Source organism: Heterodontus francisci, chromosome 38, assembly GCF_036365525.1.
Source record: "Heterodontus francisci isolate sHetFra1 chromosome 38, sHetFra1.hap1, whole genome shotgun sequence".
Classification (NCBI taxonomy): Eukaryota; Metazoa; Chordata; class Chondrichthyes; order Heterodontiformes; family Heterodontidae; genus Heterodontus; species Heterodontus francisci.
The window spans coordinates 16,705,346-16,723,283 of NC_090408.1; the positions used below are offsets into that span (position 1 = coordinate 16,705,346).

The 17,938-nt window shown below is 43.3% G+C and overlaps 1 protein-coding gene across 5 annotated transcripts in view; it reads right to left on the reverse strand.

The window, feature by feature from the left end:
- Positions 1 to 17,938, reverse strand: part of znf710a (zinc finger protein 710a) — a 40,815-nt gene that overhangs the window by 13,998 nt on the left and 8,879 nt on the right. Inside the window, exon 1 of one of the 5 annotated variants that reach the window (XM_068017739.1) lies at positions 300 to 380. The exons of the other annotated variants lie outside the window; for them this stretch is intronic. The gene's annotated coding sequence lies outside the window, so the exon portion shown is untranslated. Of the gene's footprint in view, positions 1 to 299; positions 381 to 17,938 lie in introns of those variants that run through there. 5 annotated transcript variants of the gene reach the window in all.

Here is a 17,938-nt window from a genome sequence, read left to right on the forward strand (position 1 = left end):
AATCTTTGTCCAAAAATTTCCCTTCACTGTAAGCATTTACTTTTTAAAGTAACATTTTGCTTACTATTCATTACTAACCTTGCATATGAACTTGTGGGTGAAGCACAAGTTTTCATTCACATACCAATGTGAAAGAGTACAATTCAGAGAGAAAAAGCAAGAAATACTCGAGTATTAGAACATATTCAAAATGAAGCAGCTCTAAAATCACATGGTCACACACTGTACAACAGGACTGTTCAATGCTGCAATTTCTACAACTAATGGTACCCCATGCACAAAACAGTGAAGCATCTCACCTCAGAATCAACTAAAACTGGCAATTCCGTAGCAAATTAGCCTCCATCTGATGATTACACTAGAAAGATTTGTAACCCATCCTGAAGTTTAAATAAAAACAAGTGTAGTCAGGGAGGGAAAGAGATGAGGCAAAAGGGAAGGAGAAGGAGGGTGAGAAATTAAAGGAAGGTATGATTTTATAAAACTAGGAATAAGAACCTAGAATCAATACAGTACAGCATATGTCATATTGACTTAAATTCTAGCCCTTCTCCAATACGTACAGAAAAAAGACGTTCCACCTTCTCCCATTGAGGGTTAATGTCAATCAGACACAGTTTAGATATCTACTTACTTAGTTGTAACCAAATGACAAGAATTCAAGAGCAGTGACTAGCATACAGCTTAAACAAACCAATCTTGAAAGATTGACTGTACCTTTGCAACAAAAATCGGAATATCCCCAATACAGAGAAGCTTTTTTTGTTAAATGGAGAACGTGTATAGAATGGGGCAATAATTCCATTCTTTTTCCTCCCCCCACACCACACTTGGCAATTTTTCCCACCCGTTCTCTCTTGAAAGCCTCGATTCCTTGATACTGAGAATCTCCAGTTGCTGACCTCCTTTCAGCATCATGCTAAGTGGCCAGTCTTTACCGATGAGATGCAACAGTGAATACTCACTGATTATTCCACAGTAGGAAGCATCACAGCCAAATTCAATTGCGTCTTACCTCTCCAGTATTAATTGTGTGATTATATGCAGATGAAGGGAGTTAATTGGGGTTTAAGTTGAACACTTAAAAGCAGATACTCACTGGGAGAGAGATTTGTGAGGAGCTACATGTTTGTAATCCTTTTATTCTGCACAATAAATGTGAAACTGAGTAAATATAGACTCCTGTCTTATCCTTCTACAACAAGCTTTCTGTTGCATGGACAGCAATCAGGAGCAGGAACTCTAGCTGATTGACAAAGGAGACAACCAGCAAATGCAGTACTGCTAGTCCTGTCCTAGTTAAGATCAGCTAACTCATACATTTTGAGAGATTAAACCTGGGACCTTCATGCCAAAAACAGGTGAGGAATTTTAAGGCACTGCATCGTCACAAACTTTTGATACCAGTTGTGCATCTGGAGTTCTCTTTTCTTTAAAAAAGGCACACGTCAGCATAGCTCCAAAAAGGTCTCAACACATCGTTCCACACTGACTTATAAATGAGATCTAAATGGAAGAGCTTCTAAACTTCCACTTCCTTTTACATAGCCCCACAATGTTCATCCATCATTGGTGACACAGGTGAACGTTCAGTTCATTAGAATGTTGGGTACAACACACTTTGGTTCATAGACTAGAGATACATCACTGCATGTAAACTTGCGACACGTGCTTAACAGATACATCATGAAATACAATACAAATTTGGAGAAGTCCATTAATATTTACAGTAGGTTACAAAATATTTACGCTAGCTAGAATATGGATTGCAGCGGAGCTGAAGAATTAAAAGAACAGCATTTCTAAAAGAAAAGTGCAAGCAACAGATATTCTGTCCAAGTATGGATTTTCCATACAATAAAAAGGAAACAACTATGACAATCACTGAGATTTTCAAAATAAGGCAATAACAAGGCATGCTAACTTTACTGTAACAAATTAATTCAAGGTCAGGGGATCAGTTTACAGTTGGGTGTCCGAAAGCATTAAGAAACTCATATATGCTTCACTTCAGAAGATAACATCCTCCCAACAAACAGGGACAACCATAGGTAGTTTACAATACAGAAGGAATCCATTTGACCCAGTATCTGTATGTGTTTCACTGAAGCAATCCAAAACTAATCTCACTGCCCTGCTCTCTCCCTATTTCTCAAGTAATCTCTCAAAATAATGAGGAAGGTGCTGGAGACACCATAAAGAACTGTTAGTATTGTCAATTCACATCCAAGTAGATTCGTCATGCACTCAAAAATGGAGTATTCATTTTTTTTTAAATTTCCAAAATGTGCTTTATTCATAAAAATCTGTAAAAATTACATTCCCAAACAGTTTAAAACAGCATCAAGTCAAAAAATACAAACAGTGCAAAGGTGATCAGTTTCCTTCTATACAATTATGAGTTGCCTCACAACCCTTCCATTTCCCATTTGTCCTGCCAGATACATTTTTACATTATACAGGAGACAGAAATTTTCCCGATACAGTTCGAGGGGTTTCCCATGGATCCAGCCCCTCAGTTCAGCTTGGTGGGAGGACCTTACACTGTGGTCTTTCCCCATTGAGCCTTTGCTGCGGCTGCCCCAAGCTTTAGTGCGTCCCTCAGCACATAGTCCTGGACCTTGGAATGTGCCAGTCTGCAACATTCGGTGGTGGACAACTCTTTGCGCTGGAAGACCAGCAAGTTTCGGGCAGACCAAAGGGCGTCTTTCACCGAATTGATAGTCCTCCAGCAACAGTTGATGTTTGTCTCGGTGTGCGTCCCTGGGAACAGCCCGTAGAGCACAGACTCCTGTGTTACAGAGCTGTTTGGGATGAACCTCGACAAAAACCACTGCATCTCTTTCCACACCTGCTTTGCGAGGACACATTCCAGAAGGAGGTGGGCAACTGTCTCTTCCCCACCACAGCCACCGCAGGGGCATTGTGCGGAGGGGGCGAAACTTCGGGTGTGCATGAAGGATCTGACGGGGAGGGCCCTTCTCACCACCAGCCAAGCTACGTCTTGGTGCTTGTTTGAAAGTTCTGGTGATGAGGCATTCCGCCAAATGACTGACGGTCTGCTCGGGGAACCATCCGACAGGATCCACAGTCTCCTTTTCCCGAAGGGCCTTGAGGTCATTCCGTGCAGACCACTGCCTGATGAACCGGTGGTCAAAGGTGTTTTCCCGCAGAAACTGCTCCACGAAGGATAGGTGGTACGGCACGGCCCAACTGCATGGAGCGTTCCGCGGCAATGTGACCAGGCCCATCCTTCGCAACACCGGGGACAGATAGAACCTCAGCACGTAGTGACACTTGGAGTTTGCGTACTGGAGGTCTACACACAGCTTGATGCAGCCGCACACGAAGGTGGTCATCAGGATGAGGGCCACGTTGGGTACATTTTTCCCGCCCTTATCCAGAGATTTGAACATCATGTCCCTCCGGACCCGGTCCATTTTAGATCCCCAGCTGAAGCAGAAAATGGCTCGGGTGACTGCCACAGCGCAGGAGTGGGGTATGGGCCAGACCTGCGCCACGTACAGCAACAACGTGAGCGCCTCGCACCTGAATACCAGGTTCTTACCCACAATGGAGAGAGATCGCTGCCCCCACATGCTCAACTTTTGTCGTACCTTGGCTACTTGCTCCTCCCAGGTTTTGGTGCACGCCCCGGCCCTTCCGAACCATATCCCCAGCACCTTCAGGTAATCTGACCAGACGGTGAAGGGGACAAAGGATTGGTCAGCCCAGTTCCCAGAGAACATGGCCTTGCTCTTGCCGTGGTTAACTTTGGCTCCGAGTATTCATGATTGCTGAATATTCATTCACTTAATGACCAGTGATCAGAGTCTACTCACTGTAATGGAAACACTGATGTATATACAACACAAATAGGTGATGGTAACTTTATTGCAGTGCCTGAGGGAACAAATTGAAGCAACAAAAATTCAAACTAAGTAGAAAGGAAACCAATCCTAGATCAAAAGTACTTTGTTATAGCATAACTAAAGGGAGCACTCCACTCTGTCACTCTCAGTGGGAACGTTATTAAATGAGTACTCACATATTATTGATGTATATGTTCTCAAATTGAAATTTTTAGGGAAAAAAATTTCTATCAATCATTCTCTAGTTGGCATCCTTCCATCTTCCAAAGATGATAGACATGTAGCAAACAATCCATTTTAAGTGGAGTGTCTTCTCTTGGTGCATCTTTGTTGATGGCTGTGAAGGCCAATCCTTGAGGCGCAGGTTCTGCCACAAGTGCTGCACATGAAGCTGTCAAACGATGCTGAGAGTTGTTATTTTTGAAGCTGGCATCTGTTGCTAAGCTGCTGTAACAACTGGTAGTCGTGGTAGTCTCACCAGTCCACAGGATATGTCACCATTTCCCTCTTTCGCCAAGTGCGACAGTCGACATTTAGGGCCTTCATGTCACACTTGCAAGCATCCTTGAAGCGGAGCTTTGGGCGCCCCAGTGGTCATCTGGCCCAGGCTACTTCACCATACAGAAGGCCCTTGGGTTCTCTAAGTAAACCAATTCTAACAAAAAGTAGATACAACCTTGACTTCAAATCACTCAAGCAAACCTATTCCAATTTAGCTTTAAAACTTGTATGTAATAAATCATTTTCTCCAAAGACTGACCTAAGGTATTTCCCATTCAGGTAGAAATCTACATACCTTGGTATTTTAGAGACTACATTTTGAACCTTAGAGTGTTATCAAAGTTGATGTTAAGAGTGATGTTTAATTGGCCTAATAACCTATTGCATAAAAACTTGTCACTAATAATATGCTTTAAAAAAAAAATTCAACTGGACACAGGAAAAGTTGTGAAATTTCTAATACCAGTATATGAGGTTGTAACTAGTAGGGTAGATAAAGGGGAACTAGTAGATGTAGTATACCTGGATTTCCTAAAGGCATTCGATAAGGTGCCACATAGAAGATTAATAGGCAAGATAAGGGCTCATGGTGTTGGGGGTAATATATTAGCATGGACAGAGGATTTTGGTTAACAGACAGGAAGCAGAGAGTGAGCATAAATGGGGCATTTTCAAGTTGGCAGGCAGTGAATAGTGGGGTGCCGCAAGGATCAGTGCTGGGGCCTCAGCTATTTACACTCTATATTAATTACCTGGATGAAGAGACAGAGTGTAATGTATCTAAGTTTGTTGATGATACAAAGCTTGGTGGAAAGGTAAGCTGTGGGGAGGATGTAGAGAGGCTGCAAAGAGATATAGACAGGTTAAGTGAGTGGGCAACAGGATGGCAAATGCAGTGTAATGTAGGGAAGTGTGAAGTTGTTCACTTTGGTCGTAAAAATAAAAAAGCAGAGTTTTTTTTAATAAGAAGTGTGAAACTGCTAAGTGTTGATGTTCAGAGAGACTTGGGGGTACTCATACAAGGAATGCACAAAGTTAACATGCAGGTGCAGCAGGCTATTAGGAAGGCAAATGGCATGTTGGCCTTTATTGCAAGGCGATTGGAGTACAGGAATAAAGTAGTTTTACTAAAATTGTACAGGGTTTTGGTGAGACCGCACCCCAGAATACTGTGTGCAGTTTTGGTCTCCACATTTAAGAAAGGATATACTTGCACTGGAGGCAGTGCAGCAAAGATTTACTAAATTGGTCCCTCGGATGAGGGGGTTGTCCTATGATGAGAGGCTGAGTAAATTGGGCCTATATTTTCTGGAGTTTAGAAGAATGAGAGGTGATCTAATTTTGACAAACAAGATTCTGAAAGGGCTTGATAGGGTAGAAGCTAAGAGATTGTTCCCACTGGTCAGGGAATCCAGAACACGGGGACGGTCGCAGGATAAGGGAAGTTAATTAAGGACTGAGATGAGGAGAAATTACTTCATTCAAAGGGTTGTGAATCTTTGGAATTGTCTATCCCAGAGGGTTGTGGATGCTCCATCATTGAATACATTTAAGGCTGGGATAGATAGATTTTTGGTCTCACAGGGATCAAGGGATATGGGGAGTGGGCAAGAAAGTGGAATTGAAGCCCAAGATCAGCCATGATTGTACTGAATGGCAGAGCAGGTTCAATGGGCCATGTGGTCTACTTCTGCTCCTATTTCTTCTGTTTTTGTGTACGGCAATCTTATGATGACATAAATTTGTGGATTATTACATTGTACTATAAGTGGAAAAGTATTCTAATCACGTTAAAATTATTTACCTTTTCAAATACTTGCTGAGTTTTCTTTTCAGAACTTCAGAAGGCAGCCTGGAAATTACTCAATGCACTGGGTATGCCATTCTTTTCACTTTTAACAGAAACATTAACCTATTTATTTTAGACGGGTTAGAGCCTTTTAAAATAACAAGGAATTTCTCACAAGGCTGTAATTTCAGGCCAAGCTTCCTCTTTTAAGGTAAACTGTGGAGATTCCTCCACATCATGATGTGCATTTACATATGAATTAGGAGCAGGAGTAGGCTGCTCGGCCCCTCAAGCCTGCTCTGCCATTCAACGAGATCACAGCTGATCTGATTGTAACCTCAAATCCACATTCCTGCCTACCCCAGATAACCTTTCACCCCATTATCAAAAACCTATCTACCTCTGCCTTAAAAATATTTAAAACTCTGCTTCCACTGCCTTTTGAAGAAGAGTTCCAAAGACCCACAACCATCTGAGAAAAAATTTCTCATCTGTGTTAAATGGGTGATCCCTTATTTTTAAGCAATGACCCCTAGTTCTAGATTCTCCCACAAGAGGAAACATCCTTTCCACATCCTCCCTGTCAAGACCCCTCAGGATCTTATATGTTTCCATCAATTCACCTCTTAGCTCTTCTAAACTCCAACAGATACAAGCCTAGCCTGTCTAACCTTTCCTCATGAGACAACCCGCCCATTCCAGGTATTAGTCTAATAAAAGCCAAACACTGCGAATGCTGGAAATCTGAAATAAAAACAGGAAGTCCTGGAAATACACAGCAGGTCTGGCAGCAGTTCCGATAAAAGATCAGAGACCTGAAACGTTAAATCTTGTTTCTCTCTCCACAGATGCTGTCGGACTTGCTGAGTATTTCCAGCACTTTATGTTTTTATTTGTCTAGTAAAACTTCTCCGAATTGCTTCCAACACATTTACATCCTTCCTTAATTAAGACCAATACTGTACACAGTACTCCAGATGTGGTCCCACCAATGCCTTGTAAAACTGAAGCATAACTTCCCTACTTATGGATTCAATTTTCCACTCAATAAATGATAATATTCTATTAGCTTTCCTAAATACCTTGCTGTACCTGCATACGAACTTTTTGCGATTCATGCCAAAATGGACAATTTCACATTTTTCCACATTATACTCCATGTGCCAGATCTTTGCCCACTCACTTAACCTATCTATATCCCTTTGTAGCCTCCTTATATCCTCTTCATAACTTACTTTCCTATCTTTGTGTCTTCAGAAAATTTAGAAACCATACCTTCGGTCCCTTCATCCAAGTCATTTATATAAATTGTAAAAAGTTGAGGCCCCAGCAATGATCCCTGTGACAACCAGAAAATGACCCATTTATACCTACTCCCCGTTTCCTGTTAGCTCGCCAATCTTCAACCATGTTACCCCCTACACCATGAGCTTTTATTTTTTGCAATAACCTTTTATGTGGCACCTCATCAAATGCCTTCTGGAAATCTAAGTACAGTAGATCCACCAGTTCCCCTTGTTACAGCGAGGTGAGGAGGGGGGGTCTCAGGCTCAATAGGGTTTATTCCTTTTTTCAAAAAACAGTGGTTGTGCTTACCAGCTCAGCGAGTGTTTTACCTTTTTTCTTTAATGTGATTGCTAAAGATCCAATCCGACAGGTTTTCTTGAGTTTAAACAAGAGGTAAGTTTATTATACTTAACACTCTAACCCAATTTAAAAATATACTACACATTCATTCACACGAGAACCACACACATAAATGGAACTTAAATACAGTCTGTAAATCCAGCGGTCCTTGGTTGAAGCTGTACCCTTGAAGTCCTAAAATAAAAGCAAAATACTGCAGATGCTGGAAATCTGAAATAAAAACAAAAAGTGCTGGAGATACTCAGCAGGTCTGGCAGCATCTGTGGAGAGAGAAGCAGAGTTAATGTTTCAGGTCTGTGACCTTTCATTGGAACTGCTGCCAGACCTGTTGAGTATTTCCAACACTTTTTGTTTTTATTCCCTGAAGTCCTTGATGGTCAAAGTGCACCTTGGTTGGCTTGCTTTGCTCAGAATTTTCCTGAAGGCAGAATTGGTAGTTGATTCTCTTCCCCTGGTTGCTGGCTATAGCAGTCTATAGGCCTGGAAGGTCCCCCATTCACAGTTTGTTTCTTGATATTTTCTGGTGGGGGAGCCGGCAGGGGGGGGGGGGGGGGGGGAAGAGAGAGAGAGAGAAAAAGAGAGAAAGACGCACACACAGGGGAGCAGTTGCCTTCTTCGCTGCTGTACAACAGTCGATGTCACAAAACTTCTAGTTTCTTCAGAGATGAGCAGACAGTCACATGGTTCTACCAAACCCCTTTGTTTTTAATGAGGTCCAAAGTCTAAAACCCAAAATTCCTCTTAGGTGGTGTTGCCAGTGTTAAGCCCCAAAGGGACATCTCCACTTTTGAATGCGTCAGGATGACACTGAATGGCTTGCTAACGAGATCATCTGACTAATCTACTCAGTTAGCCAAAGCATTGTTCTGGCTGGGCTTCTTGTTGGACTTTTTGAATCCAGTTCAATCTCCTGGCGTTTCAGGTATAAATGGCAGTGGCCATCTTGGCTGCTAGTTTTCTTTTAAAGGTTACTTGTAGGGTTTTTTCCATTAAACGTCTTAGGCAAGTTTCCATACAATGAAGTTAACATTTCCCATTTGGCATATAGGGCTTTCTTGACACCCTTTATTCACTGCACGTTATTTCTTCAAAGAACTCCAATAAATTGGTTAAACATGATCTCCCTTTCACAAAACTATGTTGACTCTACCTGATTACCTTGATTTTTTTCTAAATGCCCTGCTATAACGTCTTTAATAATAGTTTTGAACATTTTCCCTAAAAAAAGATGTTAAGCGAACTGACCTGTAGTTTCCTGCTTTCTGTCTCTCCCTCTCCCTTTTTGAATAAAGGAGTTACATTCGCTATTTTCCAATCTAATAGAACCTTCCTTGAAGCTAGGGAATTTTGGAAAATTAAAACCAATGCATCAACTAGCCACTTCTTACAAGACCCTAGGATGAAGTCCAGCAGGACCCAGGGACCTGTCAGCCTGCAGCTCCAACAATCAGCAACATTTGTGGAAAGAGAAGCAGAGTTAACGTTTCGGGTCAGTGACCCTTCTTCGGAACCGGGGTTCCGAAGAAGGGTCACTGACCGGAAACGTTAACTCTGCTTCTCTTTCCACAAATGCGGCCAGACCTGCTGAGTGATTCCAGCATTTCTTGTTTTTGTTTCAGACTTCCAGCATCCGCAGTATTTTGCTTTTATTATAATCAGTAACATTTCCCTGGTGATAGTAATTTTCTTGAGTTCCTCCGTCCCTTCCAATTCCAGATTTACAGCTATTTCTGGGATGTTACTTGTATCCTCTATTGTGAAGACTGATGCAAAATACCTCTTCAATTCAGCTATCTCCATTATTAATTCCCCAGACTCGCTTTCTATAGGACCAATGCTCACGTTAACCATTTTAAAAAATATCAATAGAAACTCTTACTGTTTTTATTTTTCCAGCTAGCTTTTCTCGTACTCTAATTTTTCGCTCATCAATCTTTTAATCATTCTTTGCTTTTTTAAAAAAATATATATTCTGTCCAATCTTCTGACCTGCCACCCATCTTTGCACAATTATATACTTTTTCTTTAAGTCTGATACTATCTTTAACTTTATTAGTTAATCACTGATGGTGGGTCCTCCCCTTGGAATTTTTCTTTCTCATGGGAATGTATATCTTCTGTGTATTCTGAAATATCCCCTTAAATGTCTGCCACTGCATCTCTATTGACCTATCCCTAACCTACTTTGCCCGGTCACTTTAGCTAGCTCTGCTTTCTGGACCTCATAATTGCCCTTATTCACATTTAAAATACTAGTCTTAGACCAACTCTTCTCTCCCTCAAACTGAATGTAAAATTCAATCACATTATGATCGCTGCTGTCTATGGGCACCTTCACTATGAGGTCATGAATTAATCCTATCTCGTTGTACAATACTAGGTCTAGGATAACCTGCTCTCTGGTTGCCTCCAGAATGTGCTGTTCTAAGAAACTATCCTGAAAACATTCTGTGAACTCCTCATCTAGGCTACCTTTGCCCATCTGATTTTTCCAGTCTATATGTAGAGTAAAATCTTCCATGATTATCGCTGTACCTTTCTGACAAGCTCCCATTATTTCTTCCTTTATACCCTGTTCTACCATGTTCTTTCTTTCTTTTGGGCCTCCTTATCTCGAGAGACAATGGATACGCGCCTGGAGGTGGTCAGTGGTTTGTGAAGCAGCGCCTGGAGTGGCTATAAAGGCCAATTCTGGAGTGACAGGCTCTTCCACAGGTGCTGCAGAGAAATTTGTTTGTCGGGGCTGTTGCACCCCTTGCGCCTCTGTCTTTTTTCCTGCCAACTACTAAGTCTCTTCGACTCGCCACAATTTAGCCCTGTCTTTATGGCTGCCCGCCAGCTCTGGCGAATGCTGACAACTGACTCCCACGACTTGTGATCAATGTCACACGATTTCATGTCGCGTTTGCAGACGTCTTTATAGCGGAGACATGGACGGCCGGTGGGTCTGATACCAGTGGCGAGCTCGCTGTACAATGTGTCTTTGGGGATCCTGCCATCTTCCATGCGGCTCACATGGCCAAGCCATCGCAAGCGCCGCTGACTCAGTAGTGTGTATAAGCTGGGGGTGTTGGCCGCTTCAAGGACTTCTGTGTTGGAGATATAGTCCTGCCACCTGATGCCAAGTATTCTCCGAAGGCAGCGAAGATGGAATGAATTGAGACATCGCTCTTGGCTGGCATACGTTGTCCAGGCCTCGCTGCCGTAGAGCAAGGTACTGAGGACACAGGCCTGATACACTCGGACTTTTGTGTTCATGTGACATGCGGTTACTATTAAAGGGCCTATACACCACTCCCACAAATGACTTCTTACCTTGATCATTTCTCATCTCTACCCAAATTGGTTCTACATCCTGGATTCCTGAACTTAGGTCATCCCTCTCTATTGTGCAAATACCATTAACAGAGCCACCCCTCCACCTTTTCTGAGCTTCTTGTCCTTCCTAAATGTGATATCGTTCAATATTCGGGTCCCAATCTATGTTATCCTACAGCCATGTCTCTGTAATGGCTATCAGATCGTACTTATTTATTTCTATTTGCACTATCATTCCGTCTGTTTTGTTTCGAATGCTAAGTGCATTCAGATAGAGCGTTTAGTTTGGTTCCTTTTATTATTTTTGTAACCTCTAGCCTTATCTGCTGATTTACTCTTAGATTTGTACTCTCTGTCCCTTCTTGTCAGGGTTTGTTTATCATTTCCCATATTAATACCTTTCTCTCTTCTTGTCTCTATTCTTCAATTGACCACATCTTCCCAAATGTGATTCCTTGCCCTCACTATTTAGTTTAAACCACTCTCCACTTCCCTAGTTATGCTGCTCACTAGAACACTGCTCCCAAACAGCTCAGGTGCAGACCATCCCAATGGTACAGCCCCCACTTTTTTTTTTATTCATTCATGGGATGTGGGCGTCACTGGCTATGCCAACATTTATTGCCCATCCCTAATTGCCCTTGAGAAGGTGGTGGGGAGTTGCCTTCTTGAACCACTGCAGTCCATGTGGGGTAGGTACACCCACAGTGCTGTTAGGAAGGGAGTTCCAGGATTTTGACCCAGCGACAGTGAAGGAATGGCGATATAGTTCCAAGTCAGGATGGTGCGTGACTTGGATGGGAACTTGCAGGTAGTGATGTTCCCATGCATCTGCTGCTCTTGTCCTTCGAGGTGGTAGAGGTCACGGGTTTGGAAGATGCTGTCTAAGGAGCCTTGGTGCGTTGCTGCAGTGCATCTTGTAGATGGTACACACTGCTGCCACTGTGCTTCGGTGGTGGAGGGAGTGAATGTTTATGGATGGTGTGCCAATCAAGTGGGCTGCTTTGTCCTGGATGGTGTCGAGCTTCTTGAGTGCTGTTGGAGCTGCACGCATCCAGGCAAGTGGAGAGTATTCCATCACACTCCTGACTTGTGCCTTGTAGATGATGGACAGGCTTTGGGGAGTCAGGTGGTGAGTTACACGCCACCTAGCTTCTGACCTACTCTTGTAGCCATGGTATTTATATGGCTACTCCAGTTCAGTTTCTGGTCAATGGTAGCCCCTAGGATGTTGATAGTGGGGGATTCAGCGATGGTAATGCCATTGAATGTCAAGGGGAGATGGTTAGATTCTCTCTTGTTGGAGATGGTCATTGCCTGGCACTTGTGTGGTGCGAATGTTACTTGCCACATATCAGCCCAAGCCTGGACATTGTCCAGGTCTTGCTGCATTTCTACACGACTGCTTCAGTATTTGAGTCGTCACGAATGGTGCTTAACATTGTGCAATCATCAGCGAACATCCCCACTTCTGACCTTATGATTAAAGGAAGGTCATTGATGAAGCAGCTGAAGATGGTTGGGCCTAGGACACTACCCTGAGGAACTCCTGCAGTGATGTCCTGGAGCTCAGATGATTCACCTCCAACAAACACAGCCATCTTCCTTTGCACTAGGTATGACTCTAACCAGCAGAGAGTTTCCCTTGATTCTCATTGACTCCAGTTTTGTTAGGACTCCTTGATGCCATACTCGTTCAAATGCTGTCTTGATGTCAAGGGCAGTCACTCACACCTCACCTCTTGAGTTCAGCTCCTTTGTCCATGTTTGAACCAAGGCTGTAATGAGGTCAGGTGCAGAGTGGCCCTGTCGGAACCCAAACTGGGCATCACTGATCAGGTTATTGCTAACCAAGTGCTGCTTGATGGCACTGTTGATGACCCCTTCCATCACTTCGATGATTGAGAGTAGACTGATGGGGCAGTAGTTGGCCAGGTTGGACTTGTCCTGTTTTTTGTGTACAGGACATACCTAGGCAATTTTCCACATTGCCAGGTAGATGCCAGTGTTGTAGCTATACTGGAACAGTTTGGCTAGGGGCGCGGCAAGCTCTGGAGCACAGATCTTCAGTACTATTGCCGGAATATTGTCAGGACCCATAGCCTTTGCAGTATCCAGTGCCTTCAGTTGTTTCTTGATGTCACGTGGAGTGAATCGGATTGGCTGAAGACTGGCATCTGTGATGCTGGGGACTTCAGAAGGGGGCCGAGATGCATCATCAACTCGGCACTTCTGGCTGAAGATTGTTGCAAATGCTTCAACCTTATCTTTCGCACTGATGTGCTGGGCTCCCCCATCATTGAGGATGGGGATATTTGTGGAGCCACCTCCTCCAGTTAGTTGTTTAATTGTCCACCATTCACTGCTGAATGCGGCAGAACTGCAGAGCTCAGATCTGATCTGTTGGTTATGGGATCGCATAGCTCTGTCTATAGCATGCTGCTTATGCAGTTTGGCATGCAAGTAGCCATGGGTTGTAGCTTCACCAGGTTGACGCCTCATTTTGACGTATGCCTAGTGCTGCTCCTGTCATGCCCTCCTGCACTCTTCATTGAACCAGGGTTGGTCTCCTGGCTTGATGGTAATGGTAGAGTGGGGGATATCACGGGCCATGAGGTTACAGATTGTGGTTGCTGCTGATGATGGCCCACAGCACCTCATGGATGCCCAGTTTTGCATTGCTAGATCTGTTCGAAATCTATCCCATTTAGCACGGTGATAGTGCCACACAACACGATGGACGGTATCCTCAATGTGAAGGCGGGACTTTGTCTCCACAAGGACTGTGCGGTGGTCACTCCTACCAATACAGTCATGGACAGAAGCATCTGCGGCAGGCAGATTGGTGAGGACAAGGTCAAGTATGTTTTCCCCTCGTGTTGGTTCCCCCACCACCTGCTGCATACCCTGTCTAGCAGCTACCCAGTAGGAGTGCTAGTGCCCCACGAACTGGAACCCACGTCTACAACCCACATCAATCTTTGAACACAAGAGGTTGGAGCAGAAGTAGACTGCATGGCCCATCAAGCCTGTTCTGCTATTCAATACGTGCCCACTCCCCATGTCCCTTGATTCTCTGCGAGACCAAAAATCCATCTATCCCAGCCTTAAATGTATTCAATGATGGAGCATCCACAACCCTCTGGGGTAGAGAATTCCAAAGATTCACAACCCATGAGTGAAATAATTTCTCCTCACCTCAGTTCTGAATGATTGTGCCCTTATCCTGAGACTGCGTCTCCGTGTTCTGGATTCCCTGACCAGTGGGAATAATCTCTCAGCTTCTACCCTATCAAGCCCTTTCAGAATCTTGTTTGTCTCAATTAGATCACCTCTCATTCTTCTAAACTCCAGAAAATATAGGCCCAATTTACTCAGCCTCTCATCATAGGACAACCCCCCTCATCCCAGAGACCAATTTAGTAAATCTTTGCTGCACTGCCTCCAGTGCAAGTATATTCTTTCTTAAATGTGGAGACCAAAACTGCACACAGTGTTCCAGGTGCGGTCTCACCAAAGCCCTGTAAAATTTTAGTAAGACTTCTTTATTGCTGTACTCCAATCCCCTTGCAATAAAGGCCAACATGCCATTTGCCTTCCTAATAGCCTGCTGCACTTGCATGTTAACTTTGTGCATTCCTTGTACGGGTACCCCCAAGTCTCTCTGAACATCAACACTTACCAGTTTCACACCTTTGAAAAAATATTCTGCCGTTCTATTTTTACGACCAAAATGAACAACTTCACAGTTCCCTCCATTACACTCCATTTGCCATCCTGTTGCCGACTCACTTAACCTGTTTATATCTCTTTGCAGCCTCTCTACAGCCCTCCCACAGCTTACCTTTCTACTGAGCTTTCTATCATCAGCAAACTTAGATACATTACTCTCTGTCTTCGTCCAAGTCATTAATATGGTTGAAATAGCTGAGGCCCCAGCACTGACCCTTGCAGCACTCCACGATTCATTGCCTGCCAACTTGAAAATGCCCCATTTATGCTCACTCTCTGCTCCCTGTCTGTTAACTAATCGTCCATTACCCCCAACACCATGAGCCCTTATGTTGTCTATTTATCTTTTATGTGGCACCTTATCGAATGCCTTTTGAAAATCCAGGTATACTACATCTACTGGTTCCCCTTTATCTACCCTATGAGTTACATCCTCAAAAAACTCTAATAAATTTGTCAAACAGGATCTCCCTTAGTAAAAATCATGCTGACTTGTTCTAACCATACTAAGCTTTTCCAACTGCAATGTTAAGACTTCCTTAACAATAGTTTCCAGCAGCTTCTCAATGACTGATGTTCGGCTAACTGGCCTGTAGTTCCCTGTTTTCTCTCTACCTCCTTTCTTGAATAGCGGCGTAACATTTGCCAACTTCCAATCTAACGGGACCATGCTTGAATCTAAGGAATTCTGGAAAATCATAGCCAGCGCATCAACTATCTCTGCAGCTATCTCTTTTAGAACTCTATGATGTAGGCCATCTGGTTCCAGGGACTTGTCAGATTTGAGTGCCTCAAGTTTCTCCAATACTTTTTCTCGACTGATATCAATATCCTTAATTTCCTCACTCTTTTTAGCCCCTAGGTTACTGCCTATTTCTGGTATCGAACTTGTGTCTTCTACTGTGAAGACACATACAAAATATTTGTTCAATGCCTCTGCCATTTCCTCATTCCCCACGATAATTTCTCCTGTCTCTGCCTTGAAGGGGCCAACATCTACTTTAGCTACTCTCTTCCTTTTTATGTACTTATAAAATCTCTTACAATCTGTTTTTATATTGCTGGCTAGTTTACTCTCATTTTATTTTTTCCCTTAACTTTTTGGTGGCCCTTTGCTGGTTTCTAAAACACTCCCAATCCTCAGACTTGTTACTAGTTTTTGCAACATTGTAAGCCTCTTCTTTTAGTCTAATACTCTGCTTAATTTCCTGAGTCACATATGGATCTTTCTGGATGAGTTTTTGAACGGAATGTACTTCTGAGAACCTTTGAATTGTTTCTTTAAATGTTTCCCACTGTTCATTTACCGCCATACTTTCCAGTCTAGTTACCCAATTAACCTTAGCCAGCTCTCCCCTCATACCTTTGTAATTGGCTTTAAGTTTAAGATTCTAGTTTGTGATTGAAATGTGTCACTTTAAAACTTAACATGAAATTCAATGGTATGATCACTATTTCCCAGTGGATCTTTTACTATGATATTGCTTATTAACACTTCTTCATTACATACTACGAGATCTAAGACAGCTTTATCCCTAGTCGATTCTACATAGTTTCTTGGGGCAATACAGTCACGAAAGCATTCTACAAATTCATCTTCTAGATCACTGTTGCTAATTTGATTGTCCCAGTCTATATGCAGATTAAAGTCCCCCACATGCTCCAATAATTTCCCATTTAATGTTCTGTCCAATAAATTACTCCCAGCAGTGTTTTCTGACTCCTGCTATTCCTAATTTCCACCCAAACTGATTCTACTTCATGATCTTCTGAGGCCAGATCGCTTATTAATGTCTTTATGCCATCCTTTACTATCAGGGCTACCCCTCCTCCTTTGCCATTCTGTCTGTCTATCCGCAATATTGTGTACCCTGAATATTTATTTCCCAACAATTGATCTCCTTGTAACCATGTCTCAGTAACGGCAATTAGATCTAGATCATTTACCTCTATTCGTGCCACTAGTTCATCTATCTTATGCTTTGTGCATTCAGATAAAGGAACTTCAATTTTATTTTTTTTAACCTCTATTCCCTGCAATGACCTTATTTGCCAATGTACAATTTTTGTGAAACTCTCTGTCCCTTCCTGGCCCATTCTGTTAGGAGTTACCCACATCATTATCCTGCTCCGATGCCCTGAGCCCTTTCTTTAGATTTCTAAATTTTCCTTTACCCAAACTGCAACCACCACCCCCCCCCCACCCTCCCCCCCACACTGTTAGTTTAAAGCCCTGTCCACAGCCATAGTGATGCGATTGGCCAGGACACTGGTTCCAGCCCCGTTCAGGTGAAGTCCATCCAATGGAACAGCCCCCTCTTCCCCGAGTACTGAGGACAGTGCCCCAAGAATCAAAACCCCTTCGTCCCACACCACTCTGAGCCATGCATTCATTTTTCTCATCTTATTTACCCTATGCCAATTTGCACATGGCTTAGGTAATAATCCAGAAATTATTACCTTTGAGGTTCTGCTTCTTAATTTGGTGCCTAGTTCCTCATACTGACTATGCAGAATCTCTTGTCCTTGGACCACACGACAGGATCCTCCCCCTCCCACTGTCAGTTCCTCTCCAGCCCTCAGCAGGTTTCCCGAGCCCTGGCACCAGGCAGGCAACATAGCCTTCTGGACTCTCGCTCTTTGCTGAAAAGAACAGTTCCAATGCTGCTCACTATACGGTCACTTACTACAACTACTTTCTTTTTTGCTCCCCCCCCACCCCCCGCCCCCTTGAACGGAATCCTGTCCCATGGTGCCAGGCCAGTCTGCTCATCCACCCAGTAGACCTCGCTTTCCTCCACAAGTTCACCGAAAGGACACTTGAAATGTGGTTTGAAAACCACCTGTGCTGGAAGTCATGGGCTTTGAACTCAATAAACAACCCTTGGTGACCTGGGGAAAAATAGTTACAGAGGAGCCATATGTCAAGGTTTATGGAGATCAGGAGGTCGACTCTCTGTTTGGGTTTTGGACATTGTTTTCAGCAGTTAGGTGTGAACTGCTTGAAGATAGTTGGTGTTTTCCTACCAAGGAAAAAGAAACCATCCAGCTCACTTCTTCTCTACCTCTGAAGAAAGCC